The 13,022-nt window shown below is 44.3% G+C and overlaps 1 pseudogene; it reads right to left on the bottom strand.

Annotated features, from left to right (window-relative positions):
• Window positions 1–2,328: 2,328 nt before the first annotated feature.
• LOC142775269 (uncharacterized) lies at window positions 2,329–7,209 on the bottom strand (annotated as a pseudogene).
• Between the last annotated feature and the right edge of the window lie 5,813 nt (window positions 7,210–13,022).

Here is a 13,022-nt window from a genome sequence, read left to right as displayed (position 1 = left end):
ATCGAAGTCTTCGAGGATAACCACGTGCGCGCACGGTCACAACAACGAGAAAAAAAAAGCGCGATGACAGCCGCGCACGCGGCCAAGCAACTGCGGGGAGGAGCAACACCGGCAACACGTGCGCCCGCGACAGCGCAACTCGCGACTGTGGCGCCATCTCACTGCCCGGGTAAAACCGGCGGCCGCCTGCGGCGGCGGAGTTACGGAACTGAAAAAGTATCTATAAACGTTGGGCCTGCAGGCCTCTTACAACCCATCGATCCACCGCGTACGCCGTTTGACCAAGTTGGGATGGGCCTCCTTGGGCCGTTTCCTTTGTCTCATTCCGGAAACAAGTGGATCATCGTCGCAACTGATTACTTGACGTGTTACGCTGAAACTAAACCATTGCCACGCGGTACAGCATCTGAAGTCGCCCAGGTTTTCTTGCACCACATCGTGCTTCGTCACGGTGCACCGTCATTCATCATCACTGACCGAGGGACAGCGTTTACGGCAAAACTGTTGGACGACATCTTCAGGCTCAGTTACACGAATCACCGCAAGACAACCGCATACCACCCCCAGAGTAACGGCTTAACAGAAAGGCTGAACAAAACGCTGGTGGACATGATTTCTATGTACGTGGATGTGCAGCATAAAACATGGGACGAAATCCTGCCATACGTAACGTTTGCGTACAACACCGCAACCCAGGAAACGACAAGGTTCGCACCATTCCGCCTCGTTTACGGTCGAGACGTGCAAATCATGCTAGACGCTATGATTCCTTGTGACATCGACCAGGAAGAGCTACTAACTCCTGATGTCGACGATTACATTCAGCGTGCAGAGGAAGCACGTCAATTAGCTCGCGTGCACATAAGATCGCAGCAATGTGAAGACGCCCGAAGGTACAATATCCACCATCGACAAGTCTCCTATCAACCTGGCGACCAAGTGTGGGTTTGGACTCCAGTTAGACGGCGAGGTCTCAGCGAAAAACTCCTGAGCAAGTACTTCGGACCCTACAAAGTACTACGGCGGTTGAACGAGGTCAATTACGAAGTTATTCCAGACGGAATCTCGGCAACGACCCAACGCCACTCACCACGAACAGAGATTGTGCATGTCGTCCGCCTAAAACCTTATATTACGCGGTGATACTCGCCTTATTGTGCCCGGGCAGCAAACATTTCCTTTTTTTTGGCATTGTCCGTTAGGTCTCCAATGAACTGTGAACTCAGTTAATGGCTTTTTCTCTTTGACCAACCTCAGACAATTTTTTTGCATCTGCATATGCCCTGTGCACTATAGGTACCGTTTCTCTCTCTCTCTCGTTTTTTTTTCCTTATCGGCCCTGCCGTCCCCTTGTGTATGAGCATCGAGTCGATGCTCTAATGGGAGGGGGAATTATGTCACCTAGAGTTGTCAGCCGGCAAGCCCTAGCGAGCCAAAAAGGGCAAAGAGAACGAAGAAGAAGTGTGGTTAGCTGCTTGTTCTGATGATACACGCTCGTGTCTTTCTGCCCCGCTGTTCCTGTCTTGTCTCTATGGCTCTTGGTGTGTGACAATATGGTGGTTCCGGGACGTTAAACCTCACATATCAATCAATCATTCTTGCAGTACTTTTACTTACTCTCTTCACAACCTTACACCTGGGGGGAGGGGGAATCTCATGATTTGATATATATGTACATCATCTGTTTTAGCTACCACACATAGTGACGCCACAGAGGAAATCTGATGCATTTGCCCCCCCCCATCGGGTTGGTGTGAACCCCCCCCCCCTGAAAAAATTTCTGGTTACGCCCCTGCCAAAAGTGCACGAGGAGGAAGGGGGACTATTGAAACTACAGGTCTTCCTGTTCACTTCAATCCAAGTGCCAGCTAAAATAATTAGAATGTCACAGAAGTGATTAGATCGTCGAACTATGTAATGTATGTAGAAAACCTACTATTCTTAGGACCAATTTATTCCAAGCACCAGTAAGGTAGGCAGTGTGCCAGCGAATTTAATAAAAGTTCCACCATGCTTAATGCAACTGCCAACAGCCTTAATACACATAATTTTCTCCCTTCCTTTAATACAAATGCCGGTCACCTCAATCCATACACAAGACAGCAAGATGAGGCACGAAAACAAGACTACTAATATAATGTTGTGCATAAATATTGTATATTGCATAAACATTGTATGAAGACACGTAATAATCCAAAAGTAGACAAAATCACAAATATTTGCAGCAATTTTTATTGCTCATGAAATAAAGCGTGGCCATAATTTGATTTCGCTGTGCTTGGAGTGTTTATATTCTGCTAAGCACAACTTTGTAAATCACAGGAGTCGTTACAGAGTCTTGATCACAGGACCTTGTAAGTTAGCTAACACACTGCACAGATGTACTTTCTTGTCGATGTGACACTTAGGTTCAGGAGTTAGCCTTTCATTCAATATTGCAAAACTCTTTATATGCTCAATGCATCTCTCTACATGAATGCGATGAGATGCAACCTTATAAGTTTCTTGCATCTCCCCCTTCGTGAACTGCTGGTAGGCCTTTGCAAATGATGGCCTGGCAAGTATCACGTCCTTACTTCTCAAGTCGCACTTGTTTTGCGAAAAGCCTTTGTCTGCCATCACCATATATCCCCGGGTCCCACCAAGTTGATCAACCCAGAGTTCGCAAGGACGTATGTGTCAGTCGACCTGCCCCCAAACACATCTGAAATATATGTTATATAACCTGATGGATTGATTACAACTAGAAATTTTAGAGTAAAGTCACTCTTGTAGTCACTCCAGCAGTTATCCCTATCAGTGACTTTACCTAGTTTCTTTATTCTCACTTCTGAGTAGTCGATGATAACTCTACAATTGGGATAGTTCAGGCGGAAAGAGTGAAGCATTTTCGCTTGAACAACATCCCTTGGAAGCCCCTTGACCCACTCTTAAGTAGTGACATAGAGGACATCCAAAATGGCATGAAAAATCCGCGACGCACTTGTACGACGAATGCCAAAGAGAACTCCTAACGCAGAGAACGTGAGGTCATGCTTCATTTTCAAAAAACACAACAGGAGCTAGCTGCTCACTGCCAGGTCCAAGTACCTTTCGTTGCGCACTTGTAAAAAAAAGGGTATTTTGAGGGAACGACGTTCGTCGTAGAGATGACACAAAAAAACACTCTTGCTCTCACTAATTTAGAAACTTTTACAATATTGCAAAAAGTTTCCAGTCGATTGCTGTTGTAAGGGTACAAGTGCAGCTTTGTGTCTCACACGAACACTCGTAGGTCATTTCATGCCAAATGTCCCAGCCGTTTCGGTGACCGTCTCGAGTGTGTTCTAAAAAAAGGTTTATTGATAGAAAAAAGTTAATCACAAGAATATTTGGGAGAGAAAAAATTGTAACATGAAAAGCCTTCAGTAGTTGCCCGATGCAGTTTGGGCGTTGTATGTCAGGAAACTTATTTTCAGAGTACAATTCCTTGTTAGAATACCAAAGTGAGTTTACACATTTGGTGAAGCCTTTTGTGCAAGATGTTTGAAGCTCAATAATATTACTGCAACTTTTCTGCTGTATACGCTTCCAAAAATTTTGCCAATATGGATGTATGTTTTGCCAATACTTTTGCTTATATGTAGGCCACACTTGGTATCAAAATAAGAAACGGCTTTCTTATAATAAATTTTCTCACAAGCAATACCCCGATGACAATCTGGGAAATTTTGAATGCTCCCACTTGATCAAAAAAAATTTCTCTCCAAAATATTTTAAAGGTTGACTGTTTTCGATGCAATAAACGGGTGCTGAAGTGCCATTACGCGAGAAGATTATCTGTATCACTAACCTTAAATACTATCAAACTGTGAACAAAGTTCATTGTTTTAGTTGTTATTGATACATCACTTGGCTTCAAACTTACTAGCCATTAACAGATACATTGTGTACTAGTGCGTGTGAAAACAAGGGGGTATACCACCATGTTGCAATATTGTAAGCCTGGCACAATGAAATGGAAACAAAACTCTGTTATAATTAACATCTTGTATACATCTGTGCAGTTAATTATTACACTACCAGAAAAAGCAAGAAATGTGAGGAGGCTACAACTATTCCCAAGGGACATAAAAATACACAAAAAGAAGTCTGCACAAATACATATTCGAGCAAATCTATATTCCTGATCAATTTGCGTTATAATAAATAAAATAAATAAATTGTACATTGTGAATATACCCTAATTGGTGTCATTAAGAATATTATCTAACATTTACCGACAAGATCTAACAAGTACCGAGAAGATGCAGCTTTTATATACCTTCCCTTTGAGAGATAGTGGCAATCTACCTGTCATGATTTGAGAGCGCTGGCCAAATGTGCTCCACACCATTTTTATTTTTCTGGTTACTTTATTCTCGTGATTCGGCTCCGCAGTTATTGCCTGTCCTTAGTAGACAGTCTTTTACAACTTCAAGTGCACTATTATCGGTCTCGAAGCACTGTTCTCTTCCGAGGTTGTTGTACATTGCTTTCGTTTTCAGCAGACTAATTTTAAGACCTACTTTTCCGCTCTCCTTGTCTAACTCCATAATCATGACTTGCAATTCGTCCCCCGACTTACTCCGCAAGGCAATGTCATCGGCGAAGCGCAGGTTAAAAAGGTACTCTTTATTAACTCTTATGCCTATCTGTTCCCATTCTAGGCCTCTGAAAACCTCCTGTAACCACGTGGTAAATACCATTTCGGAGATTGTATCCCCCTGCCTTACACCCTTCTTGATTGTTATTCTGTTGCTTTCTTAATGAAGCACTATGGTAGCAGTTGATCCCCTGTAGACATCTTCCAGGATTTTTATATATGTTTCGTCTACGCCCTTATTCCGCGGTGTCTGCATGACTGCTGATATTTGTACTGAATCAAACGCCTTCTCGCAATCTATGAAGGCTATGTTTAATGGTTGGCTACATTCTGAGCATTTTTCTCTTACCTGATTGATAGTATGAATGTAGTTGATTGGTCAGTAGCCTGTTCTAAATCGTGGTGTTCCTTTTCTTGATTTAATTCTAATGCTGTGTTAATTCAGTTAGCAATCACCTTTGTGAATACCTTGTATACTACGGAGAGCAAGCTGATCAGCCTGTAATTCTTGAAGCCCTTGTCATCTCCTTTCTTATGTACTAGGATGATATTAGCATTCTTCCAAGATTCTGGTACTCTTCTCGTCCGGAGACACCTCGCAAACAGGGTCGCTACTTTTCCTAACTCAATCTGTTCTCTATCTTTCAGCAGATCTGATGTTACCTGATCCTCACCAGCAGCTTTGCCTCTTCATGCTCTCCAAGGCTTTGCTGACTTCTTCTATCATTACTGTTGGGATGTAATCTGGGTTACTGTTAGCTCTTATATTAAGGTCATGGTTCTGCTGGGTACTGTACAGATCTCTGTAAAACTCCTCCGCTAAATTTACTATCGTATCCATATTGGTAGTTATTTTGCCTTCCTTGTCCCTTATTGCATACATCTAGTTTTTGCCTATCACAAGTTTGCTCTTCACTGCTTTGACACTTCCTCCGTGCTTCAGAGCGTGTTCAATTCTCTCCATGCTATACCTTCTTACATCAGATACCTTACGCTTATTAATGAACTTAGAAAGCTCTACCAACTTTATTTTGCCTGTTTTACTGGAGGCTTTCACCCTTTGACGCTTCTTGATGAGATTTTTCATTTCCTGGGACAGCTTGCCTGTGTCCTTTCTAACTACAGTACCTCCAACTTCCACTGCACACTCCGTAATGATACTCATCCGATTATCATTCATTGCGCCAACGCTAAGGCTGTTTTCTTCAATAAGAACCGAGTACCAGTTCTGAAGCGAGACTCTGTTTAGGGCGAGACCCTAAACATGCAAACAAAGAAAAAAGCCGTCTCATGGCTCTCATACAGCTATAGTGCACTTGGGAGACTTGGTGGTATAGAATGGTTATTGCGAACAATGAAAACATTCATCGTAGACCATTTAGCAGGAAGAAAATTAACAGCCAGAATTACATTCTACAAGACTGTTGACTGCCTTGGGAATTAAGCAGGACCTGAAAATGCAAGCCTTCTTTATACTGCAATTTGCTACGCCCGAGCTGTTTCACGTCATTCATGTTCAGCCGTTTTACACTCAATACGACTGGACTTCCTTCTATGTTCCAGATTACACTCCAGTGTACCAATCTTTATTTTGAGCTTCAGGGGATCCACAATTTTAAAGGAGGCAGTAAAGGCTACTTTACACATTAGTCTATCGCTGATCCGCTCGTACTACGTCCGCTTGTGCTAGGGAAATAGTCATGCATTAAAACGCAGTCAACCACACCTAATAAAAAAACACTGCCATATTCAATGGCAAGCAACACTGTGACGAGCAAGCTGCATGCCTTCTGCCTGCTTCCTCCAGGCAACCTCGAAAAATGGCCACAATTTAGCATGGGTTACAGCCTTTATTACCACGTGCAACGTACCTTATTTGCTTCAAGGACTGCGTGACTACATTTGGGGCTACATTGCTCATTTAGATAATCAGAAACTGGGGACCTTGTAGCAGTTGGGACCACTGTGATGTGCTTGTAAGTGAGTTCCCAACAAAAACGAATCTCCGGCAAAAGGCTGTGCTTTTTTCTATCCATTGGCTCTACGCAAGACGTCGCATGCTGAGACGCTCTTGCGCTCGGTTGCCTGACGCACCGTTACTGTGACGAGGTGATGTCACACAGTGAAGTGAAATGCACACGTGCAAACTAGTCCTAGTGCTACGTGCGCAGCAAGCAAAGTATGTGATCCTGCTTTTGCAATGTTGCTAATGCTTGTGACATCAGATCTCTACTTGTTTGTTTTGGTACATGTCTTCCCCAATAAATGTTGTTTCAGTTATTCATTTCTTTGTTGTTTGTCATTCATGACAATATGTTTGTTCTGATCTTTATGCTTTCAATCCTAAGTGACCACTCTGTATTTTCGGTAATCCGCACATTTTGAATGTGCACTTGCTCAGTGCCTCCCAGTATTACAACAGCACCAACCTCAATGCCTTGCAGCTGTTCGGATTCATTATTTTTATCAGTGTCTTCAGGTTCCTCTCTCAGTGGTGTTCAAGATGCTGACGAACCCATGGTGTCTGTAGTTGGTGCAGCTTGAAACACATTCGATGAAGATTCGGCGAGATTGGCAACATCCATAGTGGTTGTTGTTTTCTTAATCCTGAAGCGAAAATTGTGTGCTGTAACTTATCTAATTGATCAATTACATGCAAGCTAGAAATAAACAAAAAGTAAGAGAGAAAGGAGAAGAGAGGAGCAATTCCTGCAAGTTTTTACCAGTTAAAATACCGTTTGGTTCAAGCTAACATAACACTGACAGACTGAGGTGCAGCAGTAGAACTGCTTCAAACTAGAACAACCGTGTCATCTTGTTTACAGCTAACAAGTGTCGCAGATTTGTTTCTCCTTGTCTCCCTCTCTGTGAGGCTCCAGTGTAACAACAAAACAAAAATAAAACTGCAACGACGGTCAGATCTAAGATGAAAATAAACAGTCTTAATTTTAGTTCCATGTGCACAATTGTCTACATGCTGCAGGATTTGCTCGTTTCATCAATGCCGAATGATTACAGGGTCAGCTGTTCACTACAAGTATCAACCATTAAAAGTACTTGCGCACTTGGCATTCACGTCTGTGCAAGCTCACTACGCTTTTATTATTTGCGCAAACTCTAGTGTCATCCAAGCTATGCTCTAGTGCAGAGGTGCGCCAATATTTTCGGAACCAACGCGTTGGACTGGGCTAGTTCATACACTGTCAAAACTGATTTAAAAACATGGGTAATAAACACAGGACACTGTGAGTGTCCGTCGTTTTCTTTCACTGTGTCCTGTGTTTATCAATTTTTTTTCATTTCTTAATCTATTTTAACATTTTCGAGACTATGACCTCTCGAAGCTTCTGAGTGTCGTAGGGATAACCCCGCCGTAGTCTTTCTCCTTTAATTCTATGATCTTTCCGAAGAGGCGCGACCACTTGACATTTCTGTCCCTCAGCATCTCGGGGGAAGTGGATCGCCTCCCAGTTAGCGTTTCTCTGCCAGAGCAGCTGCGCTTCCGCCAGCACTAAAATAATGACTGCAGGAACAGCGTGAACGTAAAGCACAGGACGTATAAACAGGAAATAAACAATGCATAGTCCGCGCTCATGTCGTTGCATGCGTTTCTTCTACGCCCCGTGCTTCACGATCGCGCTGTTCTTGCATTTTTTATTCACCAACTTGCCCAGCAAGCTTCACTGCTGAAACGAAATTGGTCACACGAGCCGTCAAGCACACCAACATGACGGCATATTGGCTGAGGGGTCGTCCAAAAACTAATGGTATATCATAATACGAAAAGCTGGCAGCCAGTTTAAAAAAAACCCAGGCACACGTGGAAGGCGCAGCGCCGTCACAGCGAAAGCGAGAATAGCGGCCTTTCAGAGCCTTCTTAAGACACTCATTGGGTCAACACACTTGCTTGATACCCACTAGGACATTATTAATAATTTTTGGGGTAGTAGGCCAGCATTTGCTATGCTATTTTTCGTCATTTTTAGAAGCGTCGTATCCGCAAACACTTGCAAGGAATTTCATGCCAATTGTTAATGCAGTGGCTGACGAAGATGAGGAACTATAGCTGAAGTGGGTGTGCGCCACAGTTAATAGGGGAACAAGAACAAGCTTTCGTAATGGGTTGGAGCATTGGACAGCCCACTCGTTATGCTATTCGCATTGTGTGATGACCTGTGTTCTTTCGCTGTTTTAAAGCGCTTTAAAGTCGTATTAATGCGATTGCTTTCCTGACATCAAGCCTGCCTAAGGCAAGTTTGCCAACAAGTCACAAGCACCTGCGTATAGCTCAGTCGTTTTTTCGTCGGCACTCACGCACGTTGGACGCAAGGAACATGTGCTCCGTAGTAGCGGCATTTGCAGCACAGACTAGCCGCGGCAACAGGATGACCGAAGATCAAGACGCAGGATACCACATTATTTTGCCACCACTTCTCAAGGGACGCATCACGCAAAACACTGTGTTTTCACACGATGATCTGAGTGTCAGACCATATCCAGTGGAATATTTTCGTGAGGTGCTCAGCCCTACAGGACTGCTGCCGGTGGTGTCGGCACTAGGGGCCTACCAGATAAATTATGTCTGGGCTGTCACCATGAGCAACGCGGATGCTACGAAACACTTGCTGGACGTGAAGGAGCTGAAAATCAAGCGGCGATTATGCATCATCGTAGACCCCCACGATCAGCAGGTGCGGCTGCGCCTTTGGTTGCTGTATGGCGTCAACGATGAAGACGTGTGAACGGTGTTGGCTGCTTTTGGGAAGGTTATACGAGTCACCCTGGCGCATTGGCGCGTCCAAGAAGTCAGCTACAAGGGGTCAACCACACGGTCTGTGCTTCTTAAGCTCAAGAGTGGCGTGAAGGCTGAAGATCTCCCGCATCAAATCAGGGTGGCTGGTGAACTGGCATTCGTGGTTGCACCTGGTCGGCTAATGCAGTGTTTGCGCTGCCAAAACACCGGCCACGTTAGAAGAGAGTTTAAGCACCCCGATTCTCGTGCTGTCGGCGGTTCGACAACAGCGAAGATGAGTGCATGCGTACGTTCGCATTGGCTATCAGATCAGCTGAAGGTGAAGACACAGCAGAGATGGTGATGGACGTGACCGAGGCTGAAGACGCGGCAAAAAGGGCAGGTGACGTGATGAACCCAGATGCTTCAACAGATACAGCCATATCGATCGGTGGTGATGGACCGACAGTACAAGCTGACAAGGCGCCTGGGGGAGGGGGGGGGGGTTGGACGGCCAAAACGAGGAAAGCTACACAAGCACCCCATCGAAGGAGCCCGAGCCGGTGGAATTAACCAAACAATTTTCAGTGTCAGCCAAGAGAACCAGTGGTGGAGCGCCAAGCAAAAGATCCGATGAACAGTCTGCAGGTCGGATCGAGGTGTCCAGTGAAAAGCATGAAGATGGGCCACCTGCGACGGCGACTTCGTTCCGACGCAGCAGCACAAGGCTGCGTCCCAACCTGATATCGGAATAATACAGGCCATTATTGTCCTCCAGTGACACGGGTCCACCTGGAGGCTCCGAGTATGTCTAGCTCCGTGCTAGACGCTGAAAGTAAGCATCATGCCGCGGGCTGACTTTTAGATGCGGAAGCATCTTATACTCGCGCCTTGTAGTGCGCCGTCCGTGCCGTCCGCGCCGTCCGCACCGCTTCTCGAACATTCGACAGCTGACGCGCGCGCATGCGCCGTCGCGCCGTCGCCCACTCTTCCACCATCTGTGCATCCCTTCCTCCTCTACACACCGCGCGCGCTTCACTCCTCCACCATCTGTGCACCCTTCCTCCTCTACACACCGCGTTCGACATCTACAATTCTCCTGATTCTCCAGTGGACGCGCATGTGGCGTCGCGCTTCGAGAACATTCAACAGCTGACAGTGCATGCGCCGTCGAGCTGTATATATACTCAAGGTCGGCGCTCGCTCGCTCAGTTGCCGCTCGTCGGTTGGTTTGTACGGCGCGTCGACGTCCAAGGTCGCGGTGAAATGAATTCCAACGAATCCACAAACACAATGATCGACGTCCCTTCGACCAGCGCCGCTCTTTCGCATACGTGTGCACGTGTTCACTCATTTAACACCCCCTCCTACAACCACGTTAACCAATTTAGCCATCGACCCAAGTAAGTCGCAATTTAATTCCCCATTTCACAACCACGTTAACCAATTTAGCCATCGACCCAAGTAAGTCGCACTTTAACACCCCGTTAACCAATTATATGCTCCGCATCCTCCTCAGTGTTCCCCCGAGGGAAGCTGCGGGCAATTTTTTTCACTTTGTAGACATAACTTTTGCACCAAAACGTGGAGTGGCAACGTTAAATGTTCAAGGTCTTGCCGCCAAGCGGAAACTGAGCCAGGTCTATAGGCTGCTTGTGGATCATGATCTGGTTGTACTAGCTGTACAAGAGACAAGAGTAGATGGTGATGAAGAGACCTGGGGCATGGTGCTGAGACTTACGGCGCGTTACTACGCAATTGTAGGTCATGCAATAGGCACGTCAGCAGGCTGTGTCTTGTTCATTGCGAAGAGACCGGGTCTGGTAGTTCAAGATACCTTCTCTTGCCTGTCTGGTAGATCGGCTTCCAGTGATCTTGTATTTGATGAATGCAAGTGGCGTATTGCGTGTATTTATGCACCAACCATTTGTGAAGAACGCTCCCTTTTCTAAGCTAAAAGAGCACTTTAGTTTGGAAAGGAAATCTGTATTACTTGGTGACATTAACTGCATCCTCAACGGGCAGGATCAATCAAATGGACGATTATTGTACAATAAAAGTAGCAGGACGCTAGCAGACATAATTACTTAAATCGACTTAAAAGACGTGGGTGGCTGTGTGGAGGGAAACGCGGGAAGCGCGATTCACGCATATTCAGCTGAATAGCCATGCACGCCTTGATCGCATTTACGTGTCGCTTGAATTAATAGCCCACTGTAAGACATCTGCTGTCCCCCCAATATACTTCAACGATCATTGTTTAGTTATTGTGATATGGGAGGGAAAACAAAAGTTATTTTCTTGCATGGAGTGAGTGCCTCTCGTCAAAATATTTATAAATTACACAAAACACGATTATTCCTGTTGTTCAACAAGAACTTTATGAAATTTGTGCCAAAAAATATTGTTTACAAAAAATGAATCGGGCCTAAATACTGACAGGGTTTCGTGAATTTTAGTCACAATTTTCTACAACGAAGGCATACTTTTGTTAGCCCTACAAGTACTGCGTAGAATGTTCAATGAATACTTTCATGAACTGATGCTGTTTTGTTATGTCAAGATTATCTTGCTGTTGGTACCACAACCACTGCGTATAGTACAAACTTTTCAAAACTTTTAAACATGTGTTACAATTATGAACTTTCTCATTTCTGTTTTGCTTGTTTTTAACAGCTATTTGTGCCTAGATATTGTCGGCAGTGCTGGATATGCCGTGCCCAGAAAGCTACATCACATTTTGTCTATTGTGGTTACAAACAAGTACTGCAGGATCGTTTAGAACAAGATTTCATTTGAATCCTGCAAATGTTCTGCTTCTTCTGCTCAGTGAGCATCAACAAAAAACACATGAATTGGTTTCTCGCTTTGCTTTTATAGGAAACATTCTCATGGTTTTTTGTTATTTATACATTTCCGTGCTGTGATATTTTGGTTGCCGTTCTTTAGAAAATGTTTCACTAGGACCAGAATATGACACATAGTGCATCACTGATGTTTGTTTGAAAACTTTACCTTCTAATACAGTTTTTTTTGCCATTTTTATACACTGCTTCCCTGAAAAAAGCCCACTTTTGCCATCTGGAGCAAGATTCAGTATTGAAATATTGTCACTGCCACCATGCGTTTGCCACTTCAATGTTGCATATTATAATTTCCTTTTCTATTAGCTTCCCGATTTGTGGAAGCTAAGAACCAGAGCACATAACCAATTTCATCGTTTAACATCAGTTTCACAGCTAAGCGGCAGGACTGCCAATAATCACTGAAATAAAATAAAGCATTGACAACAGAAGCTATGCGACAAAAATAACCTTCGTGAATAAAGGTGCATTGACTACCTCAGTAATGTTTATAAATATAAACGTACGTACATACAAGACAAATACAAGGACACTATAAACAGTGCTTTGGCGCCGATGCTGCTTCCGTAATGCTATTGAAAAAAATTACCTTTTTCATCTGAGAAAATTCATATTATGTTTTAAAAAAGGGTGCGAGGACAGATGGATCTTTTAAAACTTGTTTTTCTTCATTTCTTACGTATTGATGGGGTTCTGTCATGACTATGCACGCTATTCAGTAATAAAAATGCATCATGCAGTCGAACATCTTTTCCTGTCTGCAGGTGCTCTCTTCCTCATAATCACGCATAACCAGTTAGCG

The sequence above is a fragment of the Rhipicephalus microplus genome, chromosome X (assembly GCF_043290135.1).
Source record: "Rhipicephalus microplus isolate Deutch F79 chromosome X, USDA_Rmic, whole genome shotgun sequence".
NCBI lineage: Eukaryota > Metazoa > Arthropoda > Arachnida > Ixodida > Ixodidae > Rhipicephalus > Rhipicephalus microplus.
This window is presented reverse-complemented; position numbering and strand designations above follow the sequence as displayed.